The following is a 25,812-nucleotide window of genomic DNA, read 5'->3' as shown; positions in this document are numbered from 1 at the left end:
CCTGGAAGCCCTTCTACTGCTGGGCTACACTCCCAGACCTATTTTTACATTTTTATTTGGAAACAGGGTCTCCTAAGCCAGCGCGCACAGATGGCTTCAAACCTGCGCGATCCTCCTGTCTCTGCCTCCCAAGCGCAGGGATTACAAGCGTGCGCCACCACGCCCGGCTCAATTTATCATTTTAAATCAAGTTTTATTATAAAGTACGCTGTTTCAGAAGGATGTACTACAAGTCACAAGGGAGAAGCCAGAGATGGCCTGAACACTCATCTTTAGGATGCTAGAGCCACAAAAAGGAGCCAGTTTGTTAGTGAGCTCATCAGCATATCCTTTTACAGTGTATTTTCAACCTTTCTTTTCTTTTCTTTCTCTCCATTTTCCATTTCCCTAGCTTTGTTCTTCCTAGTGGCATCCATGAATGCAATTAAATTAGCTGGCAATCAGGTTTTTAAATAAGTCGATATAATACAGATAAGCACAATGTCATTGCCTTCCTTGAGAAGCAATTCATGTCCGAACTATACTGGGCCGTGAGTGCTAGTTAGAACTGTATTAGGGATACTGTGGTGAGGGAAAATATCTTTCCTACCTAGAGGAAGGTTTGAAACAACTCTCAAACAATATATGTGAGAACTTGGAAAATCACACTCCCATTCTCTTCACATTCTTCATGACTTCCTTGGGCTTTGTATTTCTCCATATCACTTATTACAAACTGACATACAATGGTGTAGTAGGTGGGGTCCCTGGGGATAATAGGGTTGAAGAATCATATCCACAGCACAATAGGTGGCTCTCTATTGTTTCTGTTTGATCTGTGGTTTGACTTGCTTGTATGGGTTGTTGTGGAAAAGGTCTGCTTGGGGGTTCAAACTCACATCCTCTAGAGAATCTTATTCTTCTAGTTTTACTGATGGAAACATTTGGATAGCACATTTTGCATGAGCTTTTCAGCTCTGAGTCTTCATATAGGGTCATAAAACCTGAAAATTCGCCGGGCGTGGTGGCGCACGCTTGTAATCCCTGCACTTGGGAGGCAGAGACAGGAGGATCTGGCTGGTTTGAAGCCAGCTTTGCTGGCTTAAGAGACCCTGTTTCCAAATAAAAATATAAAATAGGTCTGGGAGTATAGCCCAGAGGTAGAAGGGCTTCTAGGAACCCTAGTACCACCAAAAAAAAAAAAAAAACCCAAAACAAAACAAAAACATTAGGAAGGGAAAAGTTAGATAAACACAGAAGGTAGGTCTTTAGGTGTTTATGAAAAGTAAACTCTTTAATCTCATCCAACTGGGCTTTTGAGCTAATTTACTTAAAGGTAAAGTCTTGGTTTAATACCTTCTTTTGCCATTAGAGCTAATTTTCCTTATTTCTATTCCTTAAGAATTGAAATAACACAAATCCTTGTAAACAATTTTTTAGACGATGTGATGTGAGAGTGTTACTAGATTACCCCATTCAGGAAGAATAAAGAGAGTAAATTTTATGATGACAGAAGCACAAATGCAATGTCCAACAGTAAGAGAATCTTCTAGAGTTCCTGCTTTCAGTCCTTTAGTATGGTAAACAAAATAAAATAGGTCTTCAAAGAATCATTTCTGATCTAAATATTGGGGCAGTGACTCAATTTGATCACTTAAGTTATACCAATAAGGAGGATACTTTTTCCAGAAATAATTAGGCTCTAGGTAAAGGGGTCGTTTCCCTTCAGGGTTATATTTGAATTATGTATTGAAGAAGAAATTCAAAATCTGTGTAGCATTGTATCCCAGAAATTGTTTTAAGAGAAAATAAAAGTACAGTGAAGGATCTGGATAAGTGATCAAAGTGAAAAGTAGTGAAAGAGTCTTCACTAAGAAAGTAAGATTTGCACAAACACCCTGAGAGACTTCATCTCATTCTAGTAATAATGGCAGTCAGCAATAAATAAATACATAAATAAATGCTGGTGAAAATGTGGAGAAAGAGGAACACTAGTACATTATTATGGAATTGTAAATGAGTACAACCACTTATGGAAATCACTATGGAAGTTATTCAAAAGACTAGGAATAGAAATGCCAGAAGACCCAACTATACCACTCCTTGGTATCTCTCCAAAAGAATTAAACTCATAATACTATAGTAATCTATGCATATTCATATTTATAGTAGCACAGTTCACAATAGCAACGTTAAGGAACCAACTTAGGTGTATGTGAACAGATTAATAGAAAAAGAAAATGTGGTGTATATACATAATGGAGTTATACTCAGTCATAAAGAGCAAAATTATGCCATTTGTAGGAAAATGTATGGAACTGGGGAACATCATGCTAAGAGAGATCAGTCACATGTTTTCCCTCATATGTGGGAACTAGAGAAAAAGAAAGAAAAAGAATCTCATGAAAGCTAGGAGAGAAACCAGTAGAGTGGTAAAAAGTGTTCAGGGAAGGGCGGATAGAAGAGAAAGGGAATATATGGGGAAGGAATAAGACCAAATAATGTAATGTGCACACATGAAAATATTGCTAACAATCTCAGTATCATGTACAATTAAAATGTACCAATTAAAAGATTAATTTATAGAGGGTTAAGAGGATGAAGCATGAACTAATAGAAGGAATGTAGAAAAGAAAAAGGGAATAAAAGAAAGTGAGCTGAAGACGACGTCATTATGTAAATGTTTTGCATCCCAACTGTGCTCTTTTCTGAAGCTAGCCTCTCTGATTTTTTTTTTTAGGTCAGAGCTAGCTTTTCCCAGCACATCATGGGAATATTTTTCTGTGTACCAAGACAAAGAAAATAGTTTAACACATTAGAGGATCAGGCCATTCAACCTCCTTAGTCTCATCTCACCCAGAAATGGTGTACATGACCATGAAGGTTTCCCTATAAGGCCGCTGTGCAGATCTGGAAGTATTCTCCTGACATTGTCCTCCAATTTGTTTTTAGTGAAAGGGACTTGGTGCCTCTTATCTTGTGTGCCTTTGTAAACAAGTACTCATTTCCTAGGGGTATAGGAGCCACTGGTCAAAACAGTGAGAAACTAAGCATTCAGAGGTTTGTAGGGAATTCCATATAATCAAAAGACAAAAGCTATAAGAAAAATAAAGCATTTAGTTCAACTAACTAAAGTTAGTGCCTCAGTTTACTGTCTCTTTGTGGTTGTCAAAGGAATGTCACCGGACAGGGGTCTGAGAAGGTAGGACCCCAACTCAACACCAATGGGTGCTTGAGTTATGCTTCTGAAAAAATTTCAGAAGCCCTCAGAGCAATGCACCGGCAAAGATTTATTTAAAAATAGCAAAGGTATGCACATCCTAGAAGCAGGGTGTGGGATGTCCCTAGCCTTTTAGAGAAGATTAATAAAATACCCTTGGTTGAGCTCTCTCATTAGATATACAGTTGATTATCCTAACAAGAAATGTTCAGGTTCCCAGGGAGACTACTTAAAAAATCAGGTCCCACGTCAGTCATTAGCTATTTGGGTTTCAGAATGCTTTTTCCTAATTTAACAGTGTATAAGTAAATTTGGAGCACACCGTGTAAGTATCTGAATCTGTTGACAGTATATGATGTTGACAACATATAATGGGGCTTCTGTTTATTTAGAAGAGACAAGCATGACTGGTCACGTTCATAGATTCAGGTCTCCATTTACCAAAGGTCTCTTTTTTTCTCTCCCCAAGAGCTTTCCTATCTCAGTAACTGTGCATAGCAACTATTTTAATTCCATCTTATGAGACTTAAAGCATGATCTTAAAAGTTATTTTCCTACATTGTTCATCAGAGTTTTTTGTACTTCTAGGGCTTTCTTTGAAGCATGAAGCTTGTTCTGTAAGGATAAAATCTTTCTATGACTGTAGAATGAATTAGTAATTAATTCTTTTCTACCAAATTTTTTTGTCTTTTTATTAATGCTATAGTTATATCAGTTACTTTAATATTTTAACTTAGTAGTGATTATAAAATCTTTGAGTTGGGGCAAAAGGGCATCACGTCTCTTCTGTATCTGCTTCTCATGGAACAGGGACACTGAGATCAGGGAAGCTGAGTAGCTTTTGGTATCTGTGTTGTCTGAGGAGAACAGTGTTAACAGACTTTTGAGTGGCCGTTTGGATGACAGAGTTGAGCCCTTGTGAAACAAAATGTGAGAGTAAGTTTAAAATTCAAGGGCCAAAAATTAAAGCTACAAAGAGCAACAGTAATAGACCCATTAGTAGGAGAAGCCAGGCAGTCCAATTTAGTGACAGCTCAATGACTTTGAGTATTGCTCTCCGATTTTGGAATCTTTATCAGTCAACTGTTTTGCTTCATCCCAGACAATCCCCAATTGATTGGCATAGAAACAGTATTTCTCTTCCTAAAATAGGCATAAGCCTCCCTTTTCTGCTGTGACCATATGTAGGCCCTGTGTATTCTGAAGGGCGACTGCTGCGAGAATCTGTTTGGTTCTGGACTGCTACTATTTTTTTTTTTTTTTTTGCTAGGTTCTCTAGGCTCCTTGTTAGATCCTTAGAAAAGCTCTGATAATAGGTGAGAGAAGTTGCTAGTTCTCCTATTCCAAGTGTCCAATCTTGTGGCCACCCCTAGGCTGAGTAAAAGGGGAATGAAATTCAGGTCCTGTCTGGATCTCGTGTGGGTTGAAAGGGAAACTCGTAAGGATTGGTTGTTAAGGGCTACTTCAATCTCTAGTGCAGGATAGACTAGAGTGCAGTTCCCTGTCAAATTTGTGGGAAGGCATACGTAGGTATTAGTCCCACAAAGAAAGGAAAGTCTTTGGCGATGGAGGAAAAATGTGCTGTCTATAGGAAAAAGATGTCTGAGACTATTTCATTTTCCATGATGGAGGTAGAGAGTCCCACTAAAGGTTGCCCTTGGAATGGTTGGAAAGGGCCTGCAGAATTAGTTTGAGGGGACCCTGTTGTGGTATTTTCAAAGAATATGTATTTTATTTGTGTTCCTACCCAGAATTTGGAGGCTGAGTAGCCAAACAGAAGGAATCAATAACAGATTGGACAGACTTTCCACATAGCTGCCATGGGAAGAGTGAGGGGCATGTTAAGGGTCTGCTACTACAGAATTGGGAGATGTCTGTGTTGGAAAAAGTTGCTTGAATTGTAGGTGATCATGAGAATCTAATCACCCTACTGAAGGCAACTGTTTGAGCTATCAACACACTAGTATTATCGTTGGAAGGGTGTTCTGGATAGTTCAGTTTTAAAGGTCTTGATCTAGATGTCCTTACAGTTTAACATCAGCTTGATTTTGGCTAATACAGAGAGGCCTGATTTGCCAATTCAGTGTCTGCAGTGATTGGACCTACGATTGGAACTTCTTGGGAGCTGTCTTTAGTGATATTTTTCATATATGAATGAAGAAGCTGTACAGCCCTGACCATTAGGGTTATTTTAATCATCTATATGATCTACCCAGTCATATAGGTAAACTAGGTGCAGAAGTTGAAAGGGTGTGCCTCCATTTATCTTTTAGTGAAGGATACCATTGGAGGAGGTCCACACACACAGGTGTAAGGAGGTTGGGGCTTTAGTATATCTGGTAGAGTGGAGAGAAAAAGAGTCAACAATCTTGTACTAAGGTTGAATTTGCGAGGTTTAGGAGATGGTTTGTGATGCTGATATTAAATATATGTGAGAGGTATGAGATTCAGAAATTCCTTGACAGGTAAGGGATGGCCTAGGAGTAAAACAGAAGAGAGAAAGGAATAGGAAAGTGATCATCTTGGGGTATAGGTATGATATAGGCCTTAGCAGTGTCCAGCATAATTCCAACCAGGAAACATAAAACAATTTTAAATCAGCTGATGTAGTGTAATGAGAAGAACACCAAGGGTAAATAGGATTCAGAAGAAGGGGCATGTGAGGCGCTCCTGATTTATCATGGGGAAGGATTTTGGATTTCTAATAAAAGGGAAATTAGATCCCAAGAATAGTCAATTAAATCAGCTAGCAGGAATACATCCCACAGAAACAATAGTAGATGTTTTTAGTAGGAGAGTAGGGAGGAGAAATTGCCTCTATTAGGCTAAGAATGAGTATACAGAAAGAGTGAGGTTTGGTAGGAAGTGTCAATATGAAGAATTTGGCTATCCTGAAGAGGAGGTTTACTTACCAGCGAGTGGATGTGGTTTCTCTGGAATCTGATAGTTTGATTGAGGTGGGTCCTGTCTAGCAGACATAATATTGGGGAGGTGACAAGTGCTCTGAAAGCAAGTATATTATTTCTGTTTTTTTTTTTCTGGATTGGGATACTTCTTTTTAGCCCTGAGTAGTGGATGAGCTTCCCATTAACTATGGGGGTACCTTTAATTGTGAGATATCCTCTTTCTTGCCAGATTATGGTGCGAAAGTGTATGATGTAGTAGACTTACTTATTTGTTTATTTTAACTTTCTTTTACCTTTACTGGTACATTATAGCCTCACATCATAATGTAGTTCATTTTGATAGTGACATACACAGTGTTTGGTGAGGTTTCCCCCAGCTCCCTTCCCACTCCCCTTCCTATACAGGGTATTGAGATTGCCAATGAAAATGATTGCTTCATTGACCCTCCCTCTCCCCTCTGTTCCCCTAGGCGACCTTCTGGCTCCACTGGAGTTTCGCCTTCATTATCTGAAGTCTCTCTGTTGTCTCAATACTCCCTAGCTTCCACATGTGAAAGAAAACATATGACCTTTCACTTTCTGTGACTGTCTCATCTCACTTAGCATAATGTTTTTGAGGTCCATCTATTTTCCTGCAAATTACATTATTTTGTTCTTCTTGATTGCTGAGTAGAAATCCATTGTGTATATGTTCTATAATTTTGTAACTTGTTCATCTATTAATGAACGCCTATGCTGGTTTCATAATTTGGATATTGTGAATTATGTTACTATGAATATGGATATGCATATATTACTATAATTTTCTTATTTCAGTCCCTTTGGAAAGATACCCAGGAGTGGTATAGCTTGATCATATGGTAGATCCATTCCCAATTTTCTGAGGAATCTCCACATTGATGTCTATAAGAGCTGCAATGATTTTCAATTGTACCAACAGTGTAAAAGAATTCTTATTTCCCCACATTCTCACTGGCATTTATTGTTTTTTTGACTTCATGATGATTGCCATTCTGATTGGGGTTAGATGGAATCTTAATATAGTTTGGATTTGTGTCTTCCTGGTTGTTAATGACATTGAGCATTTTTTCATGTATTTATTGGTCATTTGTATTTCTTCTTTTATGAAGTTTCTATTTAGTTCAGTTGCCAATTTCTTGATTGGGTTATTTATTTTTTTTTAGTACTGAGTCTTTCAAGCACTTTGCATATTCTAGATATTTATTAGTCCTCTATCAAAGGGATAGCTGGCAAGATCTCCCATTTTGGAAGCTCTTTCTTTAGACTCTGTTTCTTTTGATGAGCAGAAACTTTTTAGTTTAATGCCATTCCATTTATTAATTCTTGTTTTAATTTTCTGAGATATGCATGTCTAATTGAGAAAGTTTCTAACTGTGCTTTTAGGTTGGAGTGTTGGACCTATCCTTCTGTAGAAACTTCAGAGTCTCTGGCCTAATTTCCAGGTTTTGGATTCATCTCGAATTGACTGCTATACAGGGTGAAAGAAAAGGGTTTAACTTCATTTTCACAACTGGATAACTAGTTTTCCCAAGACCAACATTTGTTGAAAAGGCTATCTTTTATCCAATGTATGTATTTGACACTTTTGTTAAAAATTAACTGGCTTTAAGAGTGTGGATTTGTTTATCTTCTATTCTCTTTTGTGCCAATATCATGCTGTTTTTATTGCTATAGCTCTGTAGTATAATTTTTTTTCTTTTTCTTTTTTCTTTTTTTAAATTTTTTATTGGTGCATTATATTCATACATCATATTGGGGTAAAAAACTTGTGTGTACATACATGTACACATCACTGATTTAACCCCTACCCAAATTCCACCCCAATCCCTCCCCAATTCTCCCTCCCTTGCTTGGCTTAGTGGTTGACTTTAGATATGTTTAAGTACATTGTGTGTTTTAGAGATTTTCCTTCTTCCCCCCTCCTTTCTCCTCCTTTAGGTTGTCCTGTTTGCTCCTCTATAGGATTTACTTTTTCATCTAGAGTTCCTCCTATGGCCCATTTCTCCTTAGCTTTCACATATTAGGGAAAGCATCTGATTTCTTCTTTTTTGTGACTGACTAATCTCACTTAGCATAATGTCTTCCAGTTCCATCCATTTCCCTGAAAATGATGTAATTGAGTTTTTTTTGATGGCTGAGTAAAATTCCATTGTGTACATATCCCACAGTTTTGTAATCCATTCATCTGTTGATGGACATCTTGGCTGGTTCCATAGTTTGGCTATGGTGAATTGTGCAGCTATGAACATAGATACACATGCATAAGTTTGGTAGTTTGGTTTCGTTTCTTTTGGGTAGATACCCAGAAGTGGTATTGCTGGATCAAATGGTAGATTTGTTCCCATTCTTCTGAGGATTCTCCATACTGTTTTCCAAAGTGGTTGCATTAATTTGCAATCCTACCCACAATGTTTTAGAGTTCCCACTTCTCCACATCTTTGCCAGCATCAACACCATTTGTTGACCAGGCTATCTTTTTTCCAGTGTATGTTTTTGGCCCCTTTGTCAAAAATCAATTGGCTGAAAGAGCGTGGATTTGTTTCTGGGTCTTCTCTTCTGCTCCATTGGTCTATGTATCTGTTTTTGTGCCGATACCATGCTGTTTTTTTTTTTTTTTATTACAATGGCTTTATAGTATAATTTAAGTCAGGTATTGTGATTCTTCCTGCATGTTTTTTGTTGCTGAGAAGCACTTTCGTTATCTGGACTTTTTTTTATTCCAAATAAATTTAAGGACTGATGTTTCTATGTCTGTGTGGAATGATCTTGGTAGTTAAATGTGCATTGCATTAAATCTGTAGATCACTTTTGGAAGGATGGCCATTTTAATGATATTTATTCTGCCAATTCATGAACATGGAAGATCTTTCCATCTTCTAAGATCTTTGATTTTTTTTTCAGTGTTTTATAATTTTCTTTATAGAGATCTTTTACCTCCTTAGTTAAGTTTATTCCTAAGTATTTTATTTTTGTGTGTGAGATCCTGAGAAGAAGTGTTTTCTGAATTTCTTTTTCAGTGGATTTATGGTTGGTGTACAGGAAAGCTTTTGATTTTTAAAGATTGATTTTGTATCCAGATACTTTGAATTTGTTGATCAGTTGTATAGGCCTTTTGGTTGAGTTTGTTGGGTTTTCTAAATATAGTATCATGTTGTCTGCAAATAGTGAAAGTTTGAGTTCTTTTCCTATTTGCACTCCTCTGATTTCCTTTTCTTGCCTTATTGCTCTGGCTAGGGTCTCTAGTACTATATTGAAGAGAAGTGGTGATAATGGACATCCTTGTCTCGTTCCTATTTTTAGGGGGAATTCTTGAAGTTTTTTCCCATTTAATATGATGTTGGCGGTGGGCTTATTATAGATTGCCTTTATGATGTTGAGATATGTTCCTTCTATTCCAATTCTCTGCAGTGTTTTTTTTTAATCATAGATGGATGTTGAATTTTATCAAATTCTTTTTCCGTGTCTATTGAAATGATCATGTGATTTTTGTCTTTCATTTTGTTTATATTGTGAATCACATGGATTTATTTTCATATGTTGCACCAGCCTTGCATCCCTGGGATGAACCCTACCTGGTCATGGTGTATGATTTTCTTGATGTGGTTTTGAATGCGTGTTACTAGTATTTTGTTTAATAGTTTTGCATAAAAGTTCATCAGAAATATAGGCCTGTACTTTTTCTTCCTTGAACTGTCTTTATTTGGTTTTGGTATTAATGTGATGTTGGTTTCATAGAATGTATTTGGGAGAGTCCTGGTTTTTTCTATTTTCTGAAATAGTTTGAGTAGTATTGGGGTTAGCTCTTCTATAAAGGTTTTATAGAATTCACTTGGGAAAATATCTGGTCCTGGGCTTTTCTTTGATGGTAATCTCTTTATTGCTGTTTCAATCTCTTTGATTGTTATTGGTTGGTTTAAGTGTTCTATATCTTTTTGACTCAGTTTAGGAAAGTTGTATTTATCTAGGAAGTTGTCAGTTTCTTCCAGATTTTCCATATTGTAGGAGTATAGTTTTTCACAGTAGTTTCTGATAATCCTCTGGATTCCTACACTGTCAGTAGTAATGTCTCCTTTTTCATCTCTTATCTTCATAATTTTTTTTTAGTTAGGTTAGCTAGTGGTTTATCTATCTTGTTAATTTTTTCAAGAAACCACCTTTTGGTTTTGTTGATTTTCTGTATTGTTTTTTATTCTCTATTTCGTTAATTTCTGCCCTAATTTTAATAATTTCCTGTCTTCTTTTGGCTTTAGGGTTCAATTGTTTCTGCTTTTTAAGGGCTTTGAGGTGTGTCGTTAGGTTATTTATTTGAAGATTTTCTGTTTTTCGTATGTGAGCACTCAGCGCTATAAATTTTCCTCTTAATACTGCCTTCAAAGTGTCCCAGAGGGTTTGATATGTTGTATCTTTATTTTCATTTGTTTCTAGAAATTTCTTGATTTCACCTCTTACATCTTCTATGACCCATTCTTCATTCAGAAGTGTGGTGTTCAGTCTCCACATGTTTATGTTGTTTCTCTGGGTCTTCTTATAGTTGATTTCTAGTTTCATTCCATTATGGTCTGAAATGACACAGGGAAGTATGTAACATTTTTAAAATTTGCTAGTGCTCATTTTGTGTCCCAGGAAGTGATCTATTTTGGAGAAGGTTCCGTGAGCAGCTGAGAAAAATGTAAACTTCGCTGTAGTTGGGTGAAATATTCTATATGTGTCCAACAGGTCCATTTGGTTAATGGTGTTCTTTAGTTCTGATGCATCTTTACTGACCCTTTGTCTGGAAGATCAGTCTAGTATTGTGAGAGGTGTGTTGAAGTCTCCCAGTATTATTGTGTTGGGATTTATGTGTGATTTTATGTCATAAAGAGTTTGATTTATGAAAGTAGCTGCACCTATGTTTGGGGCATACATGTTGATTATTGTTATTTCCTCTTGCTGGACTATTCCTCTACCAGTAGAATATGACCTTCTTTGTCTCTTCTAATAAGTTTGGGTTTGAAGTCTAACTTGTCTGATATTATAGTTGCTACTCCTGCTTGCCTTCAAGTTCCATTAGCATGGATTACCTTGCTCCAGCCCTTTACCTTGAGTTTGTTCATATCTTTACTTGTAAGGTATGTTTCTTGTAAGCAGCAGATGGATGGATTCTGGCTTTTAATCCATTTTGCCACTTTATGTGTTTTTATTGGGGAGTTGAGGCCATTTACTTTCAGTGTGATTATTGAGAGATAATTTTTAATTCCTAACATGTTAAGATTTTATTTCTGTTTGAGATACTGTTTATTCTTCTTTGCTTAGTTGTCTGCTGGATGGGAAATCCTGTTTCTTTGGTTCTGGCATGTATTACCTATTTCTTCTTTGTAGTTAATCTCCTTGTGTATTTTCTCTAGCGCTGGTTTTGAAGACATCAATTCCTTGAGTTTCTGTTTGTCATGGAAGCTTCTTATTTCCCCTTCTAATTTGATAGATAGTTTTGCTGGGTAGGAAATTTTTGGCTGGAAATTGTTTTCTTTCAGAGTTTGGAATATGTTACTCCATGCCCTTCTGGCTTTCATGACTTGGTTTGGGAAGTCTGGAGTGATTCTAATTAGTTTGCCTCTGAATGTCACTTGGCGTTTTGTTTTTGTTGCCTTTAAGATTCTCTACAATGAAGTTCCCTGCTTCTTTTGGCTTTCTATCAAGTGTCACCTGATGAGCCAAAATTCAGTATTTTTCATCACATGCTATTCTACCTGCAGCACCAAAATAACTAGTAATGGATTTTTTCAGATGATTGAGTTGTAACTCTTGATCTGCTAAGTTATTCAAAATCTCTGTGTTGAGTTCTTCAATTTGATAATCTTCTTTGCCATTATCATCTTTTACAATTTCTGAGTTCTGAATCTGGAGTGCTCTTCTTTGAAGATGACCTCTCCTTCTCCGCAAATGTGGTATTGCAGCAGGCCAAGATCTTCCTGTGTGAGTTCTTTTTCTAGAGTCAGATAATCCAGAATGCCTGGAAATGCTAGAAGAGGTAGTTTCTTTTGCACTGGAAGCACTCGTGAAATCCACATCTGAGGTATTAAATGTATCCGCAGTTCCCTCAGTTCTCCCTATAGAATAAGGTAAATCCAAAGAAAATGGATTCCTTATCCAAAGGTGGTTCAGCAGTTTTTTGAATCATTTTTCTTAAGTATGGGCCAGGAGGACAACCTACATATTTTTTCTTTCCTTTTTTATCGATTTCATTGCTTACTTCTCTTGAATCAGTTATAGGTTTTGATGCCTTTCTGCCTTTAATTTTAAATTCATGGGATGTTCCTTCAGGCTCTTTCTCTGTTTTGAAAGCCACATTTGGTGGCACAGGAGGAACACGAATTCGCAACCCAAACAAATGCTTCCTCTTCTTTATTTCTTTCCTAGACATAAACATGGTCTTGTAATCATTTAATGCCTCCAGAACATGCTCATATCTTTCACATTTTGGTGTGTCTACCAGCTCTCCAGGATGCAGTCTATCCCAGTTTTCATTAATGTATGTCATTAGCTCAAGTTCAGAATTGAAGTATTTCTTCTTATGAATAACACTTAGGTTGTAAAGGCATAGGTGTGCTATATCTACCCACTGTAATGGTAGGCGTTTGAGGTATTCTGGTCCAGAACTGCAGACAGAGCAAATAAATGTATAAAACCTATCTCCAAATAACATTGGCTTTTGAAGGCATTGCACACAAACCTCATGAAACCACTGCTTACACTTACAGCACTGTAGCATCTTTAAATACCAGTCTCCAGGGCCTCCACAATAGCAGTAACACTGCTGGACATTGGTTTTTATCACCTGCATTCCATTCAAGGTCTGCCACATTATAGGGTAATGTCTGCTTTATGACTTGCAATGCTTTGCCATTTGGTCCTTTCTTAAGCACACCACCCCTCTTTGTTGTTGTTGCAAAAATACATTGTCGACAGAGCCATTTTTCATCTGAATCAGTCACACTGGAATCAATAGGAGGTGTGTGACACAATTGATGATACCCTTGACCACACTTATCGCATATAACCATTTCATTCGTAGCTTCTGAATACTCTTCTTGACATATTGTACAGACCATTTCCCTACTTCCAGTGGCTCCTGTTTGAATGTCCTTCCAGAGAACCCAGGATTTAGAACTGTCTTCAAATATGATGAAGCAGTTCTATTTCAATATGTTTATCTTTTTGATAGTTCCAAGATAAAACAAGCCATCTGACCATCTAGCTAGGACATCCTGACCGTCTTCAAATTTACATGCTGGCTTTTTGGCTTTATGTCCATCCTGCTCCTGTAGAGTCTCTTATTCGGTCACTTCAGTGGTGCCAACCGCTTCATACAGAAAAAATAACTAATCGCGTCCCCGCAGGCACATCCCCTGAGACTCTGAGCACTTATTGGGCACCTGCTCCACCGGGAACCCCACACATATGCACGCACAAACCAAGGTCCTTGGGGAGGAGGGTTGTGAGTAGAGTGATCGTTCCTACCCTGGCCTCAAACACAGACCACTTTGCTACAGCCCTTTACCATTTTGGTTTCCTGCGTATTGCCGGTGCATTCTCGTTAATTTAAAATTATCATGGAGTTTTATAACTTTAAACATAATAATTCAATATAGTATGATAATATTAATTATATAAAATATATCAAAAGGCTTTTAATGGTATTAATTCTTTGATAGGGTATAAATAAATTCACACAAATGGAATCTCTTAATAAATTTTGAAAATATATTGTTTCTTTTTTGTGAGTGTGGTACTGGGGATTGAACCCAGGAATGTTCTCCCACTGAGCTACACTTCCATACCTTTTTAATATTTATTTTGAAGCAATGTCTTACTAGGTTGCTGAAACTGGTCTTTAACTTGTGATCTCCCTGTGTCAGCCTCTCATGTACTGGGATTCGAGGCCAGTGCCACTGCACATAGTTGATTTTTATGTCTTATTAAACCTTCTCCAGGCACACCTTACCTACCCAGGCCACTACTCAGATAATTTTATTATATTGGATTTATCCACTGCTGGAATTGCAACCCTCATGACTCAACACTATCAACCCTGAATATTAATAAATGAACTCTTTAGGGGACAATGAAAAGATATAGCCACATCCAAAGGATTCCAGGATGTTAGGGAACTGAAAGGCCTGTTCCAATTATTTTTTTTTCTTTCTTGCTAAAATAAAGTGGGGCTGGATCGGGCCCCGAAGGGCGGCAGCGGCTGTGGTGGTGGAGGCGGAGGGGGGAAGATGGCGGCGCCCATCCTGCTGAGAGTGTCGGTGCCGCGGTGGGAGCAGGTGGCCCGGTATGCAGTGTGCGGCGCCGGGATCCTGCTCTCCATCTACGCCTCCCACATGGAGCGGGAGAAGGAGCGGGACCCCGAGCACCGGGCCCTCTGCGACCTGGGGCCCTGGGTGAAGTGCTCCGCCGCCCTCGCCTCCAGATGGTGTTGAGGATTTGGTCTTTTGGGTTCCATTTTTGGAAAGGATGGTGTATTTAAACCAGCCAAACAGTGTCTTTGGACTATTATTTTATATACTACAATTATTACTTGGCATGACAGCAAGTGCCGTCGCGGCCCTCATCCTCATGACATTCGCCATCGTGTCTGTAGTGGGGTCTTTGTACCTGGCCTATATTCTGTACTTTGTGCTGAAGGAGTTTTGCATCATCTGCGTCACTACGTACGTACGTGCTGAGCTTCATTCTTCTCATCATCAGTTACAAACGACTCGTTTACTTGAATGAGGCCTGGAAACAGCAGCTGCAGGCCAAGCAGGACTGACGGCCTGACCTACTCTTAACTGACAGTCTCATGTCCCTTTTTCCATTAAGTTTATTTTGCAGCAGTTTTTTTTTTAATTCTTCACAAAAGACACTTTCCCTAGGAATCTTAAACTGATTTTTTAAATACTGTAAATTAGAAGGGGCCCTACCTATTTTCTGTGTCAATCTTCATTTTAAATATGGATACACAAAAGGATACGCCAAGCCAATCAAAGACAAGCTTTAACTTTACTTTGAAGATGTTTCTGAGATAATAAAAGGTAGCCCTAGCCCCCATCCCTCAATTGTAAAGTGAGCAACCATTGCTAGTAATTCTTTAATGTGTATACATTCAATTTCAGGTATAACAAATGTGATCATGACATGAAAATATTTTAGAATAGATACTGTATTAAATATTGCCATGTTTACAAATGTAATATGTTTTTAGCCCATGGATTTAAAGATGTAGATTCAACTAGACACATATGTGATATTTGTAAATAAAGGTAGAAATATTGGATCCATCCCTGCAGAACTTACTGTACAGTTTAGTTGAAGTGTAGTGATGAAGAATTATCAGCTCCATGTTGACTGATAAAATAGTGGAAATAGGAAGCCCTGCAGAGCACCTCGTGGGAAGTGTTGACAGCCGGGGCGCAGCAGTGACAGCGGGAGTCATAGGGCGGTTGCTTCCCTTTCACCTCCCTGCCCTGAGAGGAAGAACTTAAATCTGAACGTTCAAGTCAAGTTTGTCTAGTCATAAAACTGGATCAGTTAAACCTTCAGAATGAGTCATGTGACCAGACCATCACAGCAAGGCCTTCAGGACACTAATGATGGGAAAATGTGCTTATTTCTTTGGAGAAGAACTGGAAATATTAATATGGCATCTTAAGGTAAAGCCTCATACCATAGTTGAATTTTCAATGCAGATATTTTTCCTTAATATTGGTGCCAGTCAACCAAACAGTATTAACGACTTTGAAACAACCATTGTAAGTCCAGTCACCCTCGTAGGATTGCTCTTTGGTAGCTCCATATGGTTTTCCCTAATTGTTTCTTTCTGCACTAAGAATTGTTGGGAATTGTTTTAGAATACAATTCTGGCTCTGTAAACTTTAGGGCTGACATGCTGCTCAGTTTTGCTTAATTGGGGGAAATACCACAGGTAGAAATATCTGAAGGGAAACACATTGATGTTGTCACTGCTCTTTCTGGTAACTACACAAATGCAGTCAGAAAAATTTTCAAAGGTGACTTGAATAAACCCAAATGAAGTTGTGACAGTATGTTTCTATGGTTAACATCTTATATCAGAATGTTAAAGTGCCTTCTGTCTTAAATCTCAAAACCAAATATTTTGTGTGTTGGACTTGGGCAGAAGTGTCCTTCCTTCCTTTCTTACCATGACGTAGAAAACTTGCATTCTACAGAAAGATTCTGTGTGATCATTTTTATCCCTTAGACTGAGAAGTAGTAGCAAAGGTTTTGCTTCAGATTAGATTAATCATTATGTTAAAAATAGTCACTTAGACCAGTAACTTTTGAGAGCTTGATTTGCCTTCTCTTTGAAGGGAGGGGACACGCTCTGCTCTGTAAACTAAAATGTGTAGTCAGCATCTGTTTAGTAGTTCACAGCTGTCATAATTGCTACAACGTAGGTCTTTTGGCCCAAGGTATAAGATCTGAATTGTAATGAACTTTTAATGGGTTTCACCAGTTTCTTAAAGGAGAGCTAAATTCAGATTTCATTGAGGCTATGTTTTCCCACGAATGTGAATATTTCGATGCCTGTCTTATCGTGTATGTATTGTTCTTATACCCTTAAGTAGTTGAAGAACTCTGAAAGCAGTGATGGGTTGTCTGGTGTTGATGGAGAAGCAAGTTCCTATTGGAGAACTGTACAGGGAGGTCGTCTCCTAACCTGCGTCCAGTTCTACCAAAGCAGTTTACTGGCTCTCTTTGCTAAGCTAGAGTGGAAATGGCTTAAAGGTTAAGACTCCTGTGGTATATAAAACATGGTTGTGCTAACCAGGTTCCTCGTGTCCCCATTTCCAGTGATCTTTCCTCATATTTTTTTTATCAATCAGCTCAGTATAGTTAAAGCTTGTCTTGATGTTGCATTCTTGGAAGTGTCTTCAACTTTTAATATGAGAAAACATGTAAAAACATTCAGCCAGCCCCAAGTGTTTCCTTTGCTTTCCTAAGCCTTGGGGAAACCACTGCTTCAGTGGTATAAGAACTGTTGCTACATTCCTATGGCCCAGTGGAATTAACACCCTCTTCCTCAATGAGATGGAAAGGTGCTACCTGAAGTAACAGTGCTTACTGATTGCGAGTGTCCCGGCAAGCGACAGAATTCCTGTTGCCTGGGGTTCAGTAGTTTCTGCTCTGGAGGAACGCTGTCTCCCCTCCACACCTGTCCCACCAAAAAGAGGGGGAAGCACCATGTCATAAGGTTTGAAGATTGTTATGACTGTTTTAGACTGAATATTTAAACATGGTGGCATTACTAGCCACCAGTTTTGAAGGACAGATTAGGGGGGAAATTGATTTTAGCAGTAATTCTATGCTTTATGTTTTTGAAGTGGTTCATAATAAATAAAGCCTATTGTTTACTGAACAGTCATAAACATTTGAAGAAGTAAGAGAAGTCATTGTTAAATGATGCGTTCTAGGGAATTGAGGCAGCTTGGAGGATTTCATTTGGTGTTTTCATTGCAGCTAGTTGCTGTCAGTAAGGTAAACTTCTGAAATAAATCAGTTTTTTTTTTTTTTTGTGGGTCTGGGGATGGAACCCAGGGGCATTCGACCTCTGAGCTACACCTTCTGCCCTATTTTTTATTCTTTATTTTGAAACCGGGTCTCACTGAGTTGCAGAGGGCCTCACTAAGTAGCTGAGCCTGGCCGCGAACCGTGATCCTCCAGTCTCAGCCTCCAGAATGCTGGGATTATTAGCGTGTGCCACCACGCCCGGCATAACTCAGGTTTAACTAGCTGTGTGCCAGGAATTACTTTTACTTGATATATGTAGCCTCTCCTTAAATTCATTATTTTTAAAGAATGTCAAAAGCATTGACTATTTTCATACAGAGACAAGAGATTTTTCATTTGGTACAAAGGATCTTTTGACCTCTTAGGAAAGATATAGGACCAATACTACATAAAATTAAAACTATTTGTTGGCTTCTGTTTGCTTGTTTTATTTTCAAAAGACTATCTTTTAAAACAAAGGAAATCTTCAGCAATTGCTTCATGACTTAGGTTGGCACCACTGTTTGATGCCAGTGAATAGTGACAGGCGATCTTGCTTAAAATACCAGTATTTTTCAAATGCCAATGCAGAACCCACGGTCATTTCTAGAGCCTCTCTGAGGAGACGCACCTCATATGCACCTTGGTCCTGGTGTGTCCTCCTCCGGCACTCAGTCATGGGCACTTTTAGGCAGCACTTATGAATCCTAATTTGTGACAACAACCCTTCAATAAAACAAAAGGGGCAGGGGTGGGAGTCCAGGCCACTTGGTTAAATACTTTTTAGTTTTTGACAAATTAGCCCAGAAAAGGTGAAATGTTTTGTTATAAAACTGTATGAGCATGGCCCAAGTATTAAGTGCATGATCTGCATAGTATGTTCCATCAAAAATATTTATGACTAGTACTTTATGCTCCTGAGTAAGCATTCTTTTTTCAGTAGAGTTCACTGGGCAGATTCCTCCTTTAATATAGATAGAAATATTCTTTCTCAGAGATTTAGGGCACCGTTTTGCTAACTGGTAAATAAAAACATGTAAATATGTAAGAATGTTTATTTGCTGCACATAACTTTTTTGGTATAAAATAAATATAGGCATTACCTGTGGAAAAATAAAGAAAAAATAAAGAAAAAATAAAGAAAAGTATTGGAACAGGCCTTTGATTGTTGAGGTCTTTTACATCCATGGATAGATTTATTTCCAGGTATGTTATTGTTTTCGAGGTTATTGTGAATGAAATTGTTTTCTGGATTTCTTTTTCAGTGGCTTCATGGTGGGATATAGAGGAGCTACTGATTTTTTAAGATTGATTTTGTATCTGCTACATTGCTGAATTTGTTAATCAGCTCTAGTAGTTGTTTGGTTGAGCTTTTTGGGTCTTCTAAATAAAGGATTGTATTATCTGCAAATAGAACTGAAATCTAATGTCAGTTCTTTTCTTCCTACTTGAATTTCTTTGACATACTTCTTTGGCCTGATCGCTCTGGCAAGAGTCTCAAATACTGTATTGAAAAGGAGTGGTGATAGTGAATATCCATGTCTTGTTCCTGATTTAAAGGAAATTTCTTCAGTTTTTTCCTCACTAATTATGATATTGGCTTTGGTTTTGTTTATTTTGCTTTAATGATGTTGACATAAGTTTCCTCTATTCTGATTTTCTGCAGTATTTTAAACTTATGGGTGTGGTATTTTGTCAAATGATTTTTCAGCATCTATTATTGAGATGATCATGTGATTTTTGTTTTAAGTTCTATTTATGTGGTGAATGACATGTATTGATTTGTGTATGTTGAACTAGCCTTGAATCTCTGGAATGAAACCAATATGATCATGATACAATTTTCTTGATGTGGTTTTGAATGCATTTTGCTAGTATTTTGCTTAGCATTTTTGCATCTATGGTCATCAGGAACATTGGTCTGTAATTTTCTCGAGGGACCTTTATTTGCTTTGGGTATAAATGTGATGCTGGCCTCATAGAAGGAATTGAGAAGGATCCTATCTCTTTTTATTTCATGGAATACTTTGTGCAGTATTTGGCTTACTTCTTCATAAAGATTTTGAAGCATTCAGCTGGGAATCCAAATGAACCTGGGCTTTTTTTTTTAATGGAAAGCTTTTTAGTGCTGTTTCTATCTCTTTGCTTACTATCGATCAATTTAGGTTTTCTCTAGATTCCCTTGGTTCACTTTAGGTAGGTTGAATGTATATAGATAGTATCAATTTTTTTATATTTTTTAGTTTATTGGAGTATAAATTTTCAAAATAGTTTCTGATTATCTATATTTACTGTCTGTGGTGATGTCTTTTTTTTTTCCTCTTTTTCTTTTTGTGGTACTGGGGATTAAATACAGGGGCATTCTACCTCTAAGCTACACCCCCAGCCCTATTTTTTGGCCTTTTTTATTTTGAAATGGATGTCACTAAGTTGTGGAGGGCCTCACTAAGTAGCTGAGGCTGGCCATGAACCTGGATCCTACTGTCTCAGCCTCCCAAGTACTGGGATTATAAGTGTGCATCACCATGCCCAGCTTCTTTTTCATTTCTGATTTTTATTGGTTCTCTCTCTCTCTCTCTCTCTCTCTCTCTCTCTCTCCTCTCTCTCTGTGTCTCTGTCTCTGTCTCTCTCTGTCTCTCTCTGGTTAGATTAGCTAAGAGTTTATCAATCCTGTTAATGTTTGCAAAGAATCAGCTTTTTGTTTTGTTATTGTTCTCTACTTCATTGGTTTCTGCTCTGATTTTAATAATCTTCCGCCTTCTACTGGCTATGAGATTAATCTGTTCTTATTTTTCAAGGTCTTTGAGGTGTGCCATTAGGTTTTTTACTTGATGACTAAGTGTTTTTGTTTACTCTGTGTTAGAAATTTTCCTCTTAAAACCTTCTCAAAGTATTCCATAGTTTTGATATGTTGCATCTCAAAATTTTCATTTAATTTTAGGAATATTTTGATTTTTCCCTTTATTTCTTCTATGGTCCAGCCCCCATTCAAAAGTCTTTCATACGGTCATTATGTATTTATATACTGTTTTGTCTTTCTGTTGCTGATTTCTACTTTAATTCCATTATAACCTGAAAAGATGCAAGTTTTGATGACATTTATTTTTCAAATGTGTTGATACTTGCTTTGTGGCCCAGAAACTGGTCTATTTTGGAGAAGGCTCCATGAGCAGCTAAGAATAATGTATATTCAGCTATTATTGTTTGGACTATTTTGTATCTCTATTATACCCATTTGGTTTATAGTGTTCTTTAGTTCTATAGAGTCTTTTTTTTTTTTTTTTTTTTTGGTGGTGGTACTGGGGATGGAATCCAGAGGCTTTCTACCTCAGGGCTATACTCCCAGACCTTTTTTTTTTATAATTTATTTGAAAACAGGGTCTCACTAAGTTGCTGAGAGCCTCATTAAGTAGCTGAGGCTGGCTTTGAACCTGTGCGATCCTCCTGTCTCAGCCTCCCAAGCATGGGGATTACAAGCGTGCGCCATCACACCCGGCTTCTATAGAGTCTTTACTCATCTTTTGCCTGGAAGATTGATCTAGCAGTGTAGGTGGTGTGTTGAACTCTTCCAATATTATTTAATTTGGGTCATTTGAGACCTAATATCTAGAAGACTTTGTTATATGAAAGTTGGTACAACCAAATTCTGGGCATAAATATTTACTATCATTACATCTCCTTGTTGGATTTTTTCTTTTATTAGTAAGAAGTAATCTGCTTTGTCTCTTCTTATAAGTTTTAGCTTAAAGTCTGTTTTGTTGAATATGAGTTTTGCTATACTTGCTTGAGTTTTGGTCTCATTTTGATGCTATATCTCTTTCCAAACTTTCACCTTTAGCCAATGGACATATTGGCTTTAAGGTGGGTTTTTTTGCAAGCAGCATATAGTTGGATTATGATCTTTAATTCTCATTGCTGGTCTCTGTCATTTGATTGGGGAGATTAGACCTTTGAATTTCCTTCTTTCTTTCTTTTTTTGGTGGTACCGGGGTCCCTGGAAGCCCTTCTACCTCCGGGCTACACTCCCAGACCTATTTTATATTTGGAAATAGGGTATCTTAAGTCAGCACGGCTGGCTTCGAACCTGCGTGATCCTCCTGTCTTCACCTCCCAAGTGCGGGGATTACAAGTGTGCACCACCACACCTGGTTTAGACCTTTGAATTTCAATGTTATTATGGAGAGATTATTTCTGTTATAAATATACTTATATTTTCTGTTGTATAGAGTGTTATTTCGTCTTTTAATTTACTTTAGTAATAACTTTGACTATCATTCTATTATTATTTGGCTTCCAAAATGGCATATAAATTCCAAAAGTTTAAACATGATTCCTTACTGAGTTGTTTATTCTCTTCTATATATATCTATTCACTTGTCACCTTTAAAAATAATTTTATGTTCTTCTATTTTAAAACTTGGCTCTTCAACGATAGATATGGGAGTAAAACCACAGTTTGTATGTCCTAAAGTAAATAAATTTGATAGAGTATGTAGTCTGATTGCTGAAAATGAATGGCTTAAAACATTGAAAGTATATTAAGAAAGTCTACTTTTTGTAGATTTATATATATCTTATCTCACAGTTACTATCAATAAAAACATTTTTTTGGTGGTACTGGGGTTCCTGGAAGCCCTTCTACCTCCGGGCTACACTCCCAGACCTATTTTATATTTTTATTTGGAAACAGGGTCTCCTAAACCAGCGCGCATGGCTGGCTTTGAACCTGCGCGATCCTCCTGTCTCTGCCTCCCAAGCGCAGGGATTACAAGCGTGCGCCACCACACCCGGCAATAAAAGCATTTTGATCCATTTTATATACCTAGTGTTAGCCCATTATGTTGAATAATAATGTGTAGTTAAAGTGATAAAGATTTTATAACAATTTAAAATTCACAGCATTCAAAACAATAATGTAATTAGACTTAATAAAAGACAAAAAGACTTTTAGCATAAAATGTTTTATTGATGGAAAATATGACAATGCATAGAATATTTGCTTTCACATCAAATTAAAAATACAAACAGTAATATTGATTGCTTGCATTCTAATAATAAGAGGAGCCAGAAGAGGCATAAGTGAAAATATCATCAAGTGTACATTTGAACATTAGATAAGATGTTCACAGTAGCTTATTTTCAGCAATATTGTCTCATACTTATTCTGGTACAACCCTGGTTACAACAGGTTTCACTCAAAACTGGATTGATACTCATCTTTTGGAAGGAATTGGTATGTAAGTCCTGGTGCTTTAATTCTGAAGGACGATTGTCTTCAACTTCACCTTGTCTATTAAAAACAATTTTCTTAAACTCTTCAAAACCAGGATTTGATTCCTTTAATATAGGTTGATAGTGTTGTTGTATGTCTAGGAATCGTGGTTGTCTCTCAGGCTGCGTGGCTTTCAGCTCCTGTGGCAAATGAGGATTGTATTCTATCTTATTTAAAGTGTCTACATCTTTATTGATGAAGGATGGCATGGTTTCTGTTAAGTTAAATAGAGTGGGAAAATATTAACAAGGGACATCAATCAGAAAACTACAAATGTTAGGATAGAAAATAAAAAAGCCATACCTTAATGTAACTGACATTGAAATGTAAGCAGCAAATATTACATATATATATATATGTTTATATACAATATTTACATACATATATTTACACATATTTACATTTATATATAATATTTACATATATTTCTAAGTGGGCAGCACTAGAAAATAGTATAATCTTCAGAAGGCTCTGCTTTGATTAAACTGGCACTCTTTCACCTCTTTATCATCCCCAGTGGTTTTTATCATATTATTTACCCTTTGACACTAAACTCTCATCCTTTAAAGGTCATGTTTGTCATGAAAAACACTCATTTTGGCTACAGGGAGACTTTTTTTCTTAACCTTGAATAATTTTCTTCTGTGCCCAGAAATCTCCAAGTTATGATATTAGCCCTTGAAAAGGATTTTAATTATTTTAACTTATCAAATGTTTTGTGGTGGCCAGGTACTGCTTCCAATTAAAATTTAAAGGGCAGAATTTCCAACAGCTCTGTTTAATCAGCTGGGAAATAAATATCTGACATATATAAAAAGTTGACTTCAAATCTTCTATTTGCTGGAATATTTATTCCAAGTTAACAGTCTTTTATAATAAAAGAATAGTGATGAAATATTTATAGGCTATGTTTGGCAGTTTTTAATTTAAATTATTATTATTTCTTTGGTTCAATTTCATGGTGTTAGGAACAAAATGCCTAAGCTTTGCATGTTAGACAAGTGCTCTACCACTGAGCTGTACTCCCAGCCCTAAATTATTTTTATAACCTTGTTTTAAAACATTTTGCAATCGCTTGGTGTGGTGGCGCAAGCTTGTAATCCCCACGCTTGGGAGGCGGAGACAGGAGGATCACGCAGGTTCAAAGCCAGCCGCGCTGGCGTAAGAGACCCTGTTTCAAAAATATAAAATATGGCTGGGCGTGGTGGCGCACGCTTGTAATCCCCGCGCTTGGGAGGCAGAGATAGGAGGATCGCGCAGCCGCGCGCGCTGGCTTAGGAGACCCTGTTTCCAAATAAAAATGTAAAAATAGGTCTGGGAGTGTAGCCCCAAAGTAGAAGGGCTTCCAGGAACCCCAGTATCACCAAAAAAAAAAAAAAAAAAAAAAAAAAAAAAAAAACATTTTGCAATCTATCACACTTTAGTTAATGGGGCCTGGACTCCAAGATAATATTGTAATATATTTTCATTCATACAAGCACACATGTCTTAGTCATTATATTTTTGGTTCAAATCTCATTTCTGTAGGCCTCTTCTAGTTAAAAGTATATCTTATTTTTTAAAAAGGATAAAATAAGTGATATTTAGGCATTTTGAGGGGTAAAATGGTTAACAAGTAATTTAATAATGTGAAAGCAAATAAAGCTATCTAAAAGCAGTGCATTAAAATTGACATATATTTCCACAATGAAGTACATGTATGTAAATTTCTTTTTTTAAATTTTTTTTAATTTTTAATTTTTAATTAATTTATTTATTTTTTATTGGTGCACTGTATTCATACATCATAGTGGGATACAAACTTTTGTAGATATACATGCACACATCACCCAACAGCCCCCACCTGATCCCCACCCCATTCTCTCCCCATCCCTCCTTCCCATGCTTGGCTTTGTGGTTGACATCTAGTATTACAGCAATTTATCCAAAATTAAAAATGATAATTTCACATAACAGTTTCATTTGTCTGATACCAAGCTTTTGATGACTTAAAGATAAGATTTCAATATTTCTTTTTGCATTCTTTCTTACCAGAGAATATTTTTTTCTGTTTTTTTTAGGTGAAACTATCATATATTTATATATTTATTTTTCAGAAAAAAAATCTATCCTAATATGGAATATGGACTCTAGATACCCAAAACGATCTTAAAAAAGAAAAAAGCTAGAAGATATATATTTTCTGATTTCAAACCATATAAAGCTACAATAATTGAAACAGTGTAGTACTGTTCTAAAGGCAGATCTATAAACCATTGGAGTTAAATAAAAGCCTAGAGCTAAATTCTTCCCTATATTGTCAAGTTATTTTTGACAAGGTTTCCACGAACATTTGGTGGTGGAAATAATAATCTTTTAACTAAATATTGTTGAAAAATAATACTTACATGGAAAAGAATAAATTTGGACCCTTACCTAATCCCATATACAAATATTAACTCAAAATAGATAAAAGACCTAAATATAAATCTTAAGACTATAAACTTTTAGAAGAAAATCTGGGTCATAAAACCTCACAACATTGAAATTGGCAGTGATTTCTTGGATATGATTTCAATGGCACAGGCAACAGAAGAGTATACAAACTCCCTAAAAAATAAAAAAATATTGTATATCCAAAGACAATGTAAACAGAGTTAACAGTTACTAATAGAATGGGATAAAATATTTCCAAATGCTATATCTGAAGGTATATTAATATTCCAACTAGAAATCCTAAAAATTAACAACAATAAAGGCAAACAATACCATTTAGAGATAGGTAAAAGACTAACATAAATAATGAATCTCCACAGATAACCAATCTTAGTTGTCTATTGGATGGAAAATCTTGGTTTTTTTTTTTGGTGGTACTGGGGTTCCTGGAAGCCCTTCTATGTCTG

At 36.9% G+C, this 25,812-nt stretch overlaps 2 pseudogenes across 2 annotated transcripts; one reads left to right on the top strand and one right to left on the bottom strand.

Annotated features, from left to right (window-relative positions):
• Positions 1-11,703: 11,703 nt before the first annotated feature.
• LOC308272235 (metal-response element-binding transcription factor 2-like) lies at positions 11,704-13,415 on the bottom strand (annotated as a pseudogene). The gene has a single exon. The product of its transcript is annotated as a metal-response element-binding transcription factor 2-like (transcript).
• Positions 13,416-14,384: 969 nt separating this feature from the next.
• LOC308271797 (vitamin K epoxide reductase complex subunit 1-like protein 1) lies at positions 14,385-14,920 on the top strand (annotated as a pseudogene). Its single transcript has one exon. The product of its transcript is annotated as a vitamin K epoxide reductase complex subunit 1-like protein 1 (transcript).
• Positions 14,921-25,812: the final 10,892 nt, after the last annotated feature.

Source organism: Muscardinus avellanarius (assembly GCF_963383645.1).
Source record: "Muscardinus avellanarius genome assembly, chromosome: 13".
In the NCBI taxonomy this organism is placed as follows: domain Eukaryota; kingdom Metazoa; phylum Chordata; class Mammalia; order Rodentia; family Gliridae; genus Muscardinus; species Muscardinus avellanarius.
Note: the sequence above shows the minus strand (reverse complement) of the source record. Positions and strands in the feature narration are given on the sequence as shown.